This window comes from Nilaparvata lugens, chromosome 5 (genome assembly GCF_014356525.2).
Source record: "Nilaparvata lugens isolate BPH chromosome 5, ASM1435652v1, whole genome shotgun sequence".
In the NCBI taxonomy this organism is placed as follows: Eukaryota; Metazoa; Arthropoda; class Insecta; order Hemiptera; family Delphacidae; genus Nilaparvata; species Nilaparvata lugens.
In genome coordinates, this window is record NC_052508.1 from 60,345,240 (window position 1) to 60,357,967 (window position 12,728).

General features: G+C 33.5%; 1 protein-coding gene across 1 annotated transcript in view; it reads left to right on the forward strand.

Annotated features, from left to right (window-relative positions):
• LOC111049425 (protein N-terminal asparagine amidohydrolase) overlaps window positions 1-12,728 on the forward strand; it is a 50,270-nt gene that overhangs the window by 1,331 nt on the left and 36,211 nt on the right. Inside the window, exon 2 of the mRNA XM_039429565.1 lies at window positions 12,071-12,144. The gene's annotated coding sequence lies outside the window, so the exon portion shown is untranslated. The remainder of the gene's footprint in view (window positions 1-12,070; window positions 12,145-12,728) is intronic.

Consider the following 12,728-nt stretch of genomic DNA (forward strand, 5'->3'; position numbering starts at 1 on the left):
TGTAATCATTTTATTTGTGTTTTATCTTTACTTTTTAATGTCATTGATAGTTCATAAAATACTTCTTACAAGGAGATATTACGTTCCAAGTGTTACCATTTGTTGATTTTAGCAGACATTAAAATTTTTAATTTGCCTGGGTCTAGTGGAATTTGTAAATTATATCACATAAAATTCTATATTGATTTTTAATAACAAATACTACTTCATAAAATTCATACATTCTTTTCATATTACAGTTTATGAGGCTTATTCTGATAAGTTTTATAAAAACTCTGTGACATTAATATTCCAATAATACTGAAACTCTAAATTCATCAAACAATAAAATATAAGTTGGTATTTTTCTATCGTAGCGGGATGATTTTTACTAAAGTCTGATTAAATATTGATTTTCTCCTAATACTAGCCGTCAGGCTCGCTTCGCTCGCCATATATCCGTCTAGCCAGGGGGCTCCGCCCCCTGGACCCCCGACTGGATCGTCCAAAAATGAGATCAGCGGGCTCGCTTCGCTCGCCTGCATGTAGACCTCAACCGAATCTCTGTACTGAATTCTGGACCCCCGACTGGATTGTCCAAAAATGAGATCAGCGGGCTCGCTTCGCTCGCCTGCATGTAGACCTCAGCGGAACCTCTGTACCGAATTTGAACGTATTATATCAATTTGATCTCGAAAAACACCTGTTACTATACCGGCGTATTTTTGGCGAACAAAATTCTTCCACCTCAGCTAAACCTGCGTACTGATTTTGTTTTATATATTTCCATCAATTATTGAAAAAGGTGAGGAAACGCAAAAAACACTGGAAAACTTAAGATTTTGGGCGTATCTTTGGCGTTATTTCAAATTCCTTCTAACACAACATTATTGCACCCAAGCTGAGCTTCTGTAGTAAATTTGAACATTTTCTGTTCATTTGTTCTCGATAAAGCTGAGAAAACGCTAAAAAACGCAGGTTTTGGGCGTATCTTTGGAAATTTTTCCAACTCCGTTCTTATTGCACCTCTAAAGGGCCAATGCATAAACCAATGCATAGCAATAAACCGATAAACCGATCCCGATAAATCCGATGAATTTCATTCATTGTAAATGCACTGAACACATGCTGGTATCGAGCACATGTTCTACGAGAATCAAAATATCTCATCCCCGAAATTCACAAGCTGATGTATAGCCAAACTACAAAATATAAACACGACCTAGAAGATGAAGAAACATTAAGGGTTTGAAAGGGAAGGTTGGGAGGTGGGGTTTTTGCTTTTATATGGCAAAATGCTTGTATTATTCAAATGTTTTAATAATTATTGTTAAGCAGAAACAGAAAGCGTGCATGTCAGAAAATGTTTGTGTTATATAATTTGACTATACGACACCATATGATTTTCAAGAATGCGATATTCTGCCTACTCTGTACTACAGCCTACGTCACGGCTGCAGTTCCCCCACTCCAATTGCATTTCAACGAAAATACTATAGATGAGTGACCAACCTTCTGTCTACTAACTTTGCTCTAGATTATAGTTCTATATTAACATATGGTATGGACATCAATTATAATTTTAAGATATTGGAATAAGAAGAATATACATGCTAAAAGACGAACTTTAAACCCTTAAAAACCACCCTTAAAATTAAATAAGAGTTAAAATATCGCCAATAGATTTCTTAGTGCGCCTCTAAAGGACCAACTGAACATACCTACCAAATTTGAACGTTTTTGGTCCGGTAGATTTTTAGTTCTGCGAGTAAGTGAGTGAGTGCCATTTTGCTTTTATATATATAGATGCAGGCTAAGATCAACATTAGTTGATAATTATCATTATTAGTTAATAATATTATCATCATTAGTTTATAACTAGTAGTTCTGTGAACAGTAGACCTCACGCAGTATTCTCATCCACAAGTACCTGATTGAAATTATAGACCTTATGGAAATACAGCAATAGACTGGCTTCTCCACTGGTAATCACTTGTCAGCTGATTTATGATGAATAATTCCATAGACTGATTTTTACTCTAATATTGGCTTATGAAGGAGGCTCCTTTTTCCTTTTATATTATCCTTGAAATGCAAAATTTCCAAAAACCTTTTAAAAAAGGAACATACCTGTCAAATTTCATGAAAATCTATTACCGCGTTTCGTCGTAAATGCGCAACATATAAACATTCAAACATTAAAACATTGAGAGAAATGCCAAACCGTCGACTTGAATCTTAGACCTCACTTCGCTCGGTCAATTATCATTATTGTATTTTTCTTTGGGGGCACTATTGGATTAAGGATATTATTTACTTACCCACTAGTTTGGATCTCACCTTGAATCGTGTCTTCTAACACATTCCCAATTGTGATTTATATAGAGACAATATTTCTCTTAAGATTAATATTCTTACTATTAAGTGCTATAGTGTGGTCCTTATAGTGCAAACCTAATTGGTGGAGTACCAGTGCATCTAAACACTCAGACTAGATAAGTGGCATGCACTCCATACTTCTGTTGGATGGGCGATTGCTAGAGGTCTTTCTTCTCTATCTGACGTTTATAAACTTGAAAAACGTTTTCTGTGGTTCGGAACGCATCTAAAACTTATCTCTTTTATCTTCCGTCCCATTAACCACACACAATCCTAGGGCTCAGTTGGGTGACAGCCTCTCCAAAAAAAATGTTTCTAGGATCTCACAATAATATAATTAGTAGAAATATTTTTTTGTGATATTCTTCTCGAATTAATAAAACTTGTACTTCATAAAAGAAACTTGAAACTTAATAAAAAACCTAAAACTTGAGAACTTGAAACTTCATTTAAAAATTAAGTCTTAAACAATAAACTTAAAACTTTCACTTAATAACACGTAATAAAACAATAAACTTAAAACTTGTACTTAGTAACACTTGATAATAACACATAAACGTCTACTTTAAAACGGTTCTTAATAAAACTTGTTCTCCATAAAAAACTTGCCATCTTTGATTGTTTTAACCCAAAAGATTAGTCAATCATGTGTATAGTTTGCAAACATGATCTTCCTTCTTGAATCCACATTAAAACTTGGTCAAAATATATTTTCTAGAACTTCTGAATTTAGGTTGTTCGGGTGATGTAATTGTATTAAATTTAGTCGCACACTCCTTTGGGAAAACTTGAAGAAATGAATTTCTTTTTGTATCACAAGTTTCATGTGTCATTTGCAATACCACATACTTTGGGAAAACTTGGAGAAATAAATTTCTTTCTGTTTCAGAAGTTCCATGAGTCATTTGCAATACCACATACTAAATTGACAAACTCCTTTTCTTCCATGTGTGTCATTATCTTTACCACGTATATAGTCAATTTAAGTCATATATAGACGTATTAACTTACATTTAGTTTGTCATTGTCAATTTGAATCATATATAGTGATATTTAGATGTAATTGTTTATAGACGAGACGCACAATATAGTAATATTTAACTGGTAATAAGCACTTCTACACGTCTAGTAGGCCTATGATTTGCAGTTGCTACTTAACAGGCATGCTTGACTACTTGGTGAATGTGTGGGTTGAGTTAAGTTGGTCTGTCGGTCTTATTAAGTCCCTTGCTCTGTATTATTTGGTGTTATCTTCCCTCTTCTTCCTGCCTTTCTTCTCTCACTCTCAACTGCTTCCCTCTGATTGTTCTTCTGCCAACTCTTCTTTGATAATTCGCTTCTACTGTTCCAGTTGGTTTTTATTCTTATTTCTCTCATTAGTTTTCCATATAATCTTTATCTTCTCCTTGTTATCCGTCCTTTTCTTTTTCTATTATTTGTTATTATTCTTCCTCTTCCTCTCCTCCTGCTTCTTGGTCTTCCTCCTTCTCTCCATCTCTTGTATTGTAACATACACGAATAAAGAATTCTTATCTAATATCGTTATATGTTATTGTTTCTGTTAATTCCTTTTCAAAATTCTACTTCTAGAAATTAACCTCCTAGTTTTGAATCCTTCCTCTTTTAATTTAGAATCTCCTTGTAATTCTCTACTAACCTGTTGTTCAATTTAATCCTCTTCTTCTTCTGCTCCATTTCCCTACCATTTCATCATTTTTTATATTCTTCAATCACTTTTCAAATTTTTGAACTCTTCTTGCTTTTCTCCTCTTTCCTTCATTCATAATATCATTCCCCTTGTTCCTCCTTCACATTTTCGTATTTTTCTCAATACTTTTTCACTTTATTATTATTTAAATTTAATCTTATTCTATATTTATCTTTCTCATTTCACCCACTACATTTCACCTTTTATCATTAGTCTTGGTTTTTTCTACTTTTCTTCCTCTTCCTCCTTCTTTCCTCTATCTTCATTAAATTAAATTCATATGACTTGCTGTCCTGCAGCTTCCCTCAATTCATTTTTGCTTCTGTTTTCTTTCCTTCTTCCCCTGTTTCCATCTATCGTCTTCTTCTTCGTCACCTTCTTTTTTCATTCACCATCCTTTACTTCTCGTTAATATTTCTCTTCTTCTTTTTCTTCTTCTTCTTCTTCTTCTTCTCCTCCTCCTCCTTCTTCTCCTCCTTTCATCTTTTTCTTCTTATCCTGTTTTCTTATTCTCCTTCTTCTCCTGCCTTGTTCTTCTTCTCCTATTTGTTCTTCTTCTTCTTAATTCTTCATCATCATCATCATCATCATCTTCTTCTTATCCAACTTTTTCTTCTTCTTTTTCTCCTTTCAACTTTTTCTTCTTCTCCTGTATTCTTCTTACTCTTCTTCTTCATCTTCTCCTTCTCCCTTCTTCTTTTTCTTCTTCTTCTTTTCTACTCTACTTCTCAATCACTCCTTTCCATCCTCTGTCTCTGTAGCATCCTTCATTGATGCCGGCGCAGACCCCATCTTAATAACAGTGATAGTCATTGCAGTAATCATCTTAGTGGCGGTCATCATTACAACACTGGAATAAGCAGCAGTCATCACTCACCCACCCAACATGTTGGTCTGCTAATTGGTCACTTCCTTTGTCACCCATTGCGTTTTTCCTTTCTATCCTCTCTGTTTCTCTTTCATCTTATGTTCTTATCTTGGTCTGTGTTTTCAGAATAAATATTGTGATATGCGTAAGAAAGGTGAACAGAATTTAATGGAATAAAAATTTTCTGTCAACCACTTTATACAGGATGTCCCACGAATGGTGTGGTACAGCCGAAGACCATAGATCGTACATGATATTCGCAACAAAAAATGACAAGTAGAATTTTCTTATATCAACCTTAGTTTTCGAGATATATCAGTTCTTCGATGTTTTAAAAAAATTCAAATAACTAGAAAACTTTTCATCAAAATCAAATTGTAAGGACATGGTTGGTACAAGGAAGAAATTTCCAATAAGATTCTTATAATTTGTTCCTTGGTTAGACGTTTTTAAACTTTTTATGAGCGCTCAAAGTTAAAAAAATTACATTCGATGTTCAAAGCCAAATTTCAAACAGATTGAACACCCATAAAAACGTTTAAAACGTCAAACCATGGAACAAATTATATGAATCTTATGGGAAAATTTTTCCGCTCTAAAACCATAACCTTAGAATTGGATTTTCACTGATAGTTTTTTAGTTATAGACGTTTTTCAAAAATATCGAAAAATTGACATATCTCGAAAACTAAGGATGATGTAAGAAAAATTTACTGGTCATTTGTTGTTACAAATTTCATGTGGAAGGTCATCGGCTATTACAACTTTCTTGGGACACTGTATACTTCACGAAAGTGAACAGAATTTAATGGAATATGAATTTGCTGTCTGCATTTTTATATAGGCCTACAGTAATAGACGTATACCGGAGTGGCATGAGAAAATATTTTACGCTGAGCGGGACAATTTCTAACATTTAAACACTGCTTGAAAATTTTCCCGCTTCCGTAGTAGTTTCGCATCCCGCACCGTGGTGTTGAAAGCTTGGAAAAATACTGTTTTAGTTCTAAGATTAGGTGTATATATTTGGTGGTTTTAAAATAATCTTTGGGGTTGAAAACCTTTCTAGGTTTTAAAATGTTTGAACTCTACATAACATCTGGACTGTTTATTTCAAATCAAGGTTGAAAACAGTTTTGGGCGAACGCCTGTTGCTTAATTTGAATAGTATAATTATATGTTTATGAATAAATAAATAGTTTACAATACCGGTTCTACTATAGATCTTGGAAGTTTTTAATGAGCAGAAATCTCCTTTTCGTCCCTCTCTTCTTCCAAAATCTTTATTATTCTCAGTGTTGTAGTTTTTGCTCAGCTTTCTCTGGCGTCCAGTAAGCCACCAATGAGCAATGAGTCTGTAGTGAGCAGTAAGTCTAGCTCTAGCCTGAGACCGGTTCCACAATAGAAAGCGCCAATCAAGTCACTCCCCCACTTTCACACAGTTTGCCAATACTGATAAACAAATAATAAAATACCGAAACCTTATAGGTAAATATTTCTAGCAAATATGTTTCTTCATTTCAAATTTGTGGTATTCTCTCTAGCCTCCCTCTGGTTTCTTCGTGTTTCTTTTTTCCTCTTCTTCTCCTGTCGTCTTTTCCTTCTCCTCCTCCTCCTCCTCCTCCTCCTCCTCCTCCTCCTCCTCCTGTCTTCTTATTTTTCTTCCTTTTATTTTTCTTCTCATCCTGTCTTCTTTCTCCTCTCATTTTCCTTCTTTTCCTCCTCCTGTCTTCTTCTTCTTCTTCTCGTCCTGTCTCCTTCTTCTTCTTCTTCTTCTCGTCCTGTCTTCTTCTTCTTCTTCTTCTTCTTCTTCCTCTTCTTCTTCTTCTTCTTCTTCTTCTTCTTCTTCTTCTTCTTCTCTCTTTTTCCTCATCTTCTTCTTCTTCTCTCTTCTGTCTTATTCTTCTTATCCTTTTTCTCCTATATTTTTCTTCGTCTGTGTTGGTTGCTGATAATAATTATGTTGCTTCATATTAATTTATTAAAGTAGCAATTATTGTAATTTATCCATCAGATCTAGTCAATAAAGAAGGTTAGATTTAATATGAACTATCATTAATAATCACAAACTACCGTTATTTTAGCATCTACAATCTAGATAAAAAAAATTGGAGATTGGAGAATTTAAATGGCTGTAATTATCATTAAATGCTAAACTTGAAACACTCAATTCAATGTAAGCTTTCTGCTATCTCTGCTACTAATTTATCAAAACCTCAATAATTTGATGAATTAAAATTCATGTGAAACTGTTGACAATGGTTGATGGGAACCATTGACGTAATCACAGGCTTAACAAAAATTAACAAGGCTTCAATTTTTGATGTTATGTATAAAGAATGCTAGCAGTTTGGAGTTAATTTCACCTTTCCTAACGTTACAGTCTTTTCATGGTTTAAATTTCTTAGTAACCCATATTCCCAAATTAGTTTTAAAATTAATAGTGTTGAATCATAGTTATTATTTGACTCAAGGATAGTTAAAATTTAGTAGTGTATACTTATAATAACTACTGGAGTATACTGCGTGATAAACATACTGTTTATCTATCCTTGTTATGCTACAGTGAGATTCACTTTAAACTGTTAGAATTATTTTTAATAGCATCAATTATTCTCATTCAACCAATGCTTATAGCTCATATTTAAGCACATGCTGTAATCCTATGTTCATTTCTACGGTTCAGAATAGAGCGAATCTTACTCGAAAAAAAACACAACAATTTATTTGTGAAAATATAAATTTAAATTGTCAACCACTTTTTATAGATAAAAAGTGGTTGACAATTTATTTAAATTTGTGTTTGAGCAATTCAAACTGTGTCCATTTGTGTTATGGAAAAGTACCATAACATCAATCACAACACAACTGTAAAAAGAAACAATTTATTTGGCCAAGATTTCACTTATTTTTGAAACTTCGACATAGTTGGTTCACAGCAGTTTCTCTCTTTGTCTAAAATAGCTCCACCATATTTCCGTGTTAAATAAAACAGAACGGTCATTTATTTTTAGGGTTCTGTCTAGAAAATCGAAAATATTTGAGAATTTATTGCAAGCGGCTGATATTTTTTTAATTTTTTGGTCTGAAGTCTGGCTGACTGTACTATGATTAACTTTCAATTGTCAGCAATCCTTATGAATGATGTCAATGCCTCCCTTTCATTCATTGCTGACAGTTTTAAGTGATTTTCACTTTAGTTTGTTTGATTGATGGTGGAAAGTTTGTGTGTTAAATGGTTGTCTTGGACCACTTGCTGTGTAATTTATGGTCTCTGGTTGGGGTTTTCACCCACGATAGGCGTTGGAGGTTTGATGGCTTTATTATTTTGGGTTGTGGACATTTATGTTGGAATTCCAACGTGTGAATGGAAATGGAATAGCAGCTGGGATGTCAGGACATTGCTTGATTCAGATTTACTTGGATATGTTAATTCAACAGTGAGATTCAACTGTCAGATTTTTTAATCAATAATCACTTGTCACCATTCAACCAAATGCTGGCAGTATAATAAAGTGAATAACACTATAATAATGCAGTAGTAAAATAAAATTAAATGAAAATAGTACCATTTTTCTAAAAAAATTCTCAATTATAATTTGGCAAAAGTCCGTGTGGCACACTGTCAAGTATACTCGACCCACTGTCAATTGTATTTCATAATGTGTACCTCTCAATTTATCTAGTTTCTGATAGTTTGTTATCATCTACTCCATCCTACAACCCCTACTCCGATTTTCAACTCTCTCTCAAATCCTGATAACTCTTAACATCATCCCCTTGTCTCATTCTAATCATAATGTGCACCTCTTAAATCTTTCAATCTCTAGTTTCTGATAGTTTGTTATCATGTAATCTATCCTACAACCCCTACTTCGATTTCCATTCCTCTCTTAAATTCTGATAATGAAACCCATATTTTTAGTTACAACATAATATCTTCCCCTTGTCTCATTCTAATCATACTATTAACCTTTTAAATAATGTTCGTATCTCTAGTTTCTGATAGCATATCACCTAATCAACCCTACAATTCCTACTCTGATTTCCATCCCCTCTCAAATTCTGATAATGAATCCCATATTTCAAGTTCCAACATAATATTCTCCTTTTATCTCATTCTAATCATACTGTGAACCTTTTAAATGTTTGTATTTCTAGTTTCTAATAGTTTATTATCATTTAATCCATCCTACAACCCCTACTCCGATTTCCATCTCTCAAATTCTGGTAATGAAACCACTCATATTTTCAGTTTTGAGCATAATATCTTCCCCTTATCTCATTCTAATCATAATGTACACCTCTCAAATTTCTCTATCCTATCCTATTTTCTCACCTATCACTAGTTTCTAATAGATTGTTATGCTCGAATCCACCCTGCAACCCCTTCTTCGATTTCCATTTCCATTTCTCCCTTAAATTCTGATAATGAAACCCATAATTCTAGTTTCAACATAATATCTTCCCCTTATCACATTCTAATCATAATGTGAACCTTTTAAATGTTCGTATCTCTAGTTTCTGATAGCTTATCACCTAATCTACCCCAAAATTCTCAACCCTCGTGAACTAGTGATAATGAACCCGATTTTTCTAAGTTCAGCTTGATATATTTCCCTCTAATCGATAACTGTGTAGGATAACCCTCACCTTGGTATTAGACAAACAAATATTGTGACCCATGATAGATGTGTGAGAAACGGTGCTTTCTGTCTATTTTAGGCTTCACTTACAAGTGTTGGGATTCTTCATAAATAATAACATCAATTCGTCCCATTCAACCAATGCAAATATAAAAACGAAGACATTTCCATTTGAGTTTGTCAATACGTTAATCATGTTTTCCATCATCGGTTGCTTTTGAATATTTCATTTTTCGCCCACCACTGAAGCGTGAGACTAGAATGTGTGACAAAGTAGGGGTGAGGAGGAGTAGGAGGAGGTGGAGGAGAAGGAAGAGGAGGAGTGGGGAAAGGGACTACTTGACCTATTCACATTGTTTCCTGTCTTGAGAATATAGGAACTTAATTATACCATACTCGTTGTATGTTTATATTTATATGCTACCATACATGTTTCTATTTTTATAGGTAGTGAGGTTCACGTAGAACTGTCAGCATAAGTAGAATGGCAAGCACTACTGATATTCAGAATGAATGCTGACAGTTTGAGTGAATATCGTTTGTTGTTAAGATATGCATCTCCAGACTATGTTAATGTCAGTGCTATTTCAATAAATGTCAATGCATGATGACATCTCTTGATAAGTACATAGTCGCACATAGGTCATTATGGAATTTATTTTTGGTTTTTGGCTATTGTGCATTTCAATGTCAATGCGTTGTTAGAAGGAAAAATTTGGAAAAAATAAGAGATATCGTTCTTGGGAGACTAGTATCTTTTGGTAATTTAGGAGACTTATTAATGTAATCATAGTCCAATATTTGGTATTTTTAAAGTAATTGTTACTTGTTTTTGTTGTAGAAACACTTTCAAGTGTATCCACCTCTTGTTTTCATTGAATGAAAGAAAGATTTTTCTATGGTATACATATAATTTATTGATTCTTCTTCGCTTTCACAACAATTGAAAAAACACAAAATAATTTGTATACATCATAAAAATATAAAAAGAATCAAATGGCTCACAAGACCTTCGTGAGCCTAAGGAAAATACAAACAAGAAATTACAAAAAAGGTGAAAAACAGCTGAACAAATGAAGAAGAACAAGAGGTTTGAAAAACTAAAGAAACTATAGTAAGATTAAAATATGTTACCAAAAGAGAGAAAAGAAACTACTAGATTGTCGACAGATGAACAGAAACTAATACTAATTGGGAGAAAAATATCTAAATATTTTGCCCTGCAGCATTTACCCTTCTTAAAGGATTAAACTTGCCTACATGTTCTCAAACTAATACCCTAAAACATGAACCATAGATGAAGTTCATTATGTTCGTATGTTTTAATGTTCATTATTCTTGAGTTAGAGTGGAATTTCCCTTACAGTGAGACTTACGTTATTAAGTCATTGGAAATGATAGAATGGCTTAGTTGCCTTTTTTCCACTGCCTTCTATAGTAGATAGCTGTGATACAAGCTATCCCAAGTTTTCTCTGGCTTCAGTGTTTAGTGAATTTCATAATATAATTCCAATTCAATTCTAATCAATTCAAATAACATCAATGCATAACATGAGTGAAATATAGGCTAATAAATTTTGTTTGTAAGATATTTGGTATTTTTACAACCTTATCAGTATATTGAATGTTCTTTTCAAACATAAGTGCAATCTTATAACTGAAGGATGTTGAGGTAAATGATTGTAGGTCAATGTTGAATTACGGTGAAAATCACTTTAAACTGCCACCATTTCTCATAAATAACATCACAGCCTCCCATTTAACCAATGCTGACAGTTTGAAATGTGTCCCACCACAGCTTCAATATGAATTATTTATCTTGTTAAAACGTACTTTGGTAGAACATAAATTCTTGACTAAAATTGGAACGAATGAACCAACTTGCTTATGTCATGTTGTCATGAAATTATTATTCACAAAGGAACTATGAAAAATGTTGGAAATGGCTTGTTTTGATTGGTTATTGGCATAGTTTGCTGGCACTGTTATTCGGATAAACCTTGAATGCAGGAAATTTACATGTAGACAAGTTTGCATGTATAATATACTAGTGGGAGGCCATGCGTTGTGCAGATTTATACTTTTTTTATACAATTTATTATTTTTTCTTGCTGGGTTGAGTTTTAAATGTATTTTGTTATCAGACATTACAATAAAAAATACGGCGACAGCAAAACTCGAATGACATGACAGTATTCTACTGTAGTTATCAAAGCAGATTTGTTTTTCTGTATTTTTCCCCATGATTCACCAATCCAGTGTCAACTCTCTACTATAGTGAGATGACTTCATGCTGTCAGCATTCCTTGTACTATAATATCAATGATTCCCGTTAAACTAATGCTGACCATTTGAAGTGAATTTTCTTACCGTTCATTATTCTGTTACATAAACTATGATTGTAGGCCCTCTATTTTTATTGTTTTTTCGTTTGATATGTTAATTATCAACATTTTTACCTCTTTAATTATTGTTAATATTTTTTTCTAGGCTTCCCGCCGGTCATGCTTAGAAGACGGCGGATAACTCACCGCATCTCTCTTTAGCTCCGGCAAAAAATTTAGGTGAGCCACATTCTCTCTTTAACTCTCTTTGGTAGAGAGTTAGTGGGAACTATATATTTTGAATATTCTTTCCAAAGAATGGACATTGATATTTCCAAAGCTCCGCCAATTTATGTAGATGCATAACAATATTATCTATAGCAGCAGTTCCGAACTGGTGGTCGGCGGACCCCTGAGTGTCCGCGGGGTATGTTGTGGGGGTCCGCGACATATAAACCGAAAATTAAGTGAAAGTACGGTATAATTTAAATTGAATAGGCCTACTATTAATAGAAAAGAGATTTTTGAACTTCAAATTTCTGAAACCACGAAAATAAATTACGAAACAATGAACCTTTCTATCTATTTTTATTGTATTTGAATATTTATTATTACAGTGAACTGATGAATACTGGATTATTTTGAAAAATTACTTCCCCATTGTCAACAAACCATAAAATTTTACGATCAGTCTCCTCATCTGATTGTTTATTGCAATCGAAAATAATATTAAACAAGCTCTTCCTGATTGCACTATGAAGTAGTGGGGGTCCGCATAAATATAATAAATGGATGAGGGGTCCTTGTGTGAAAATTTTGTTGGG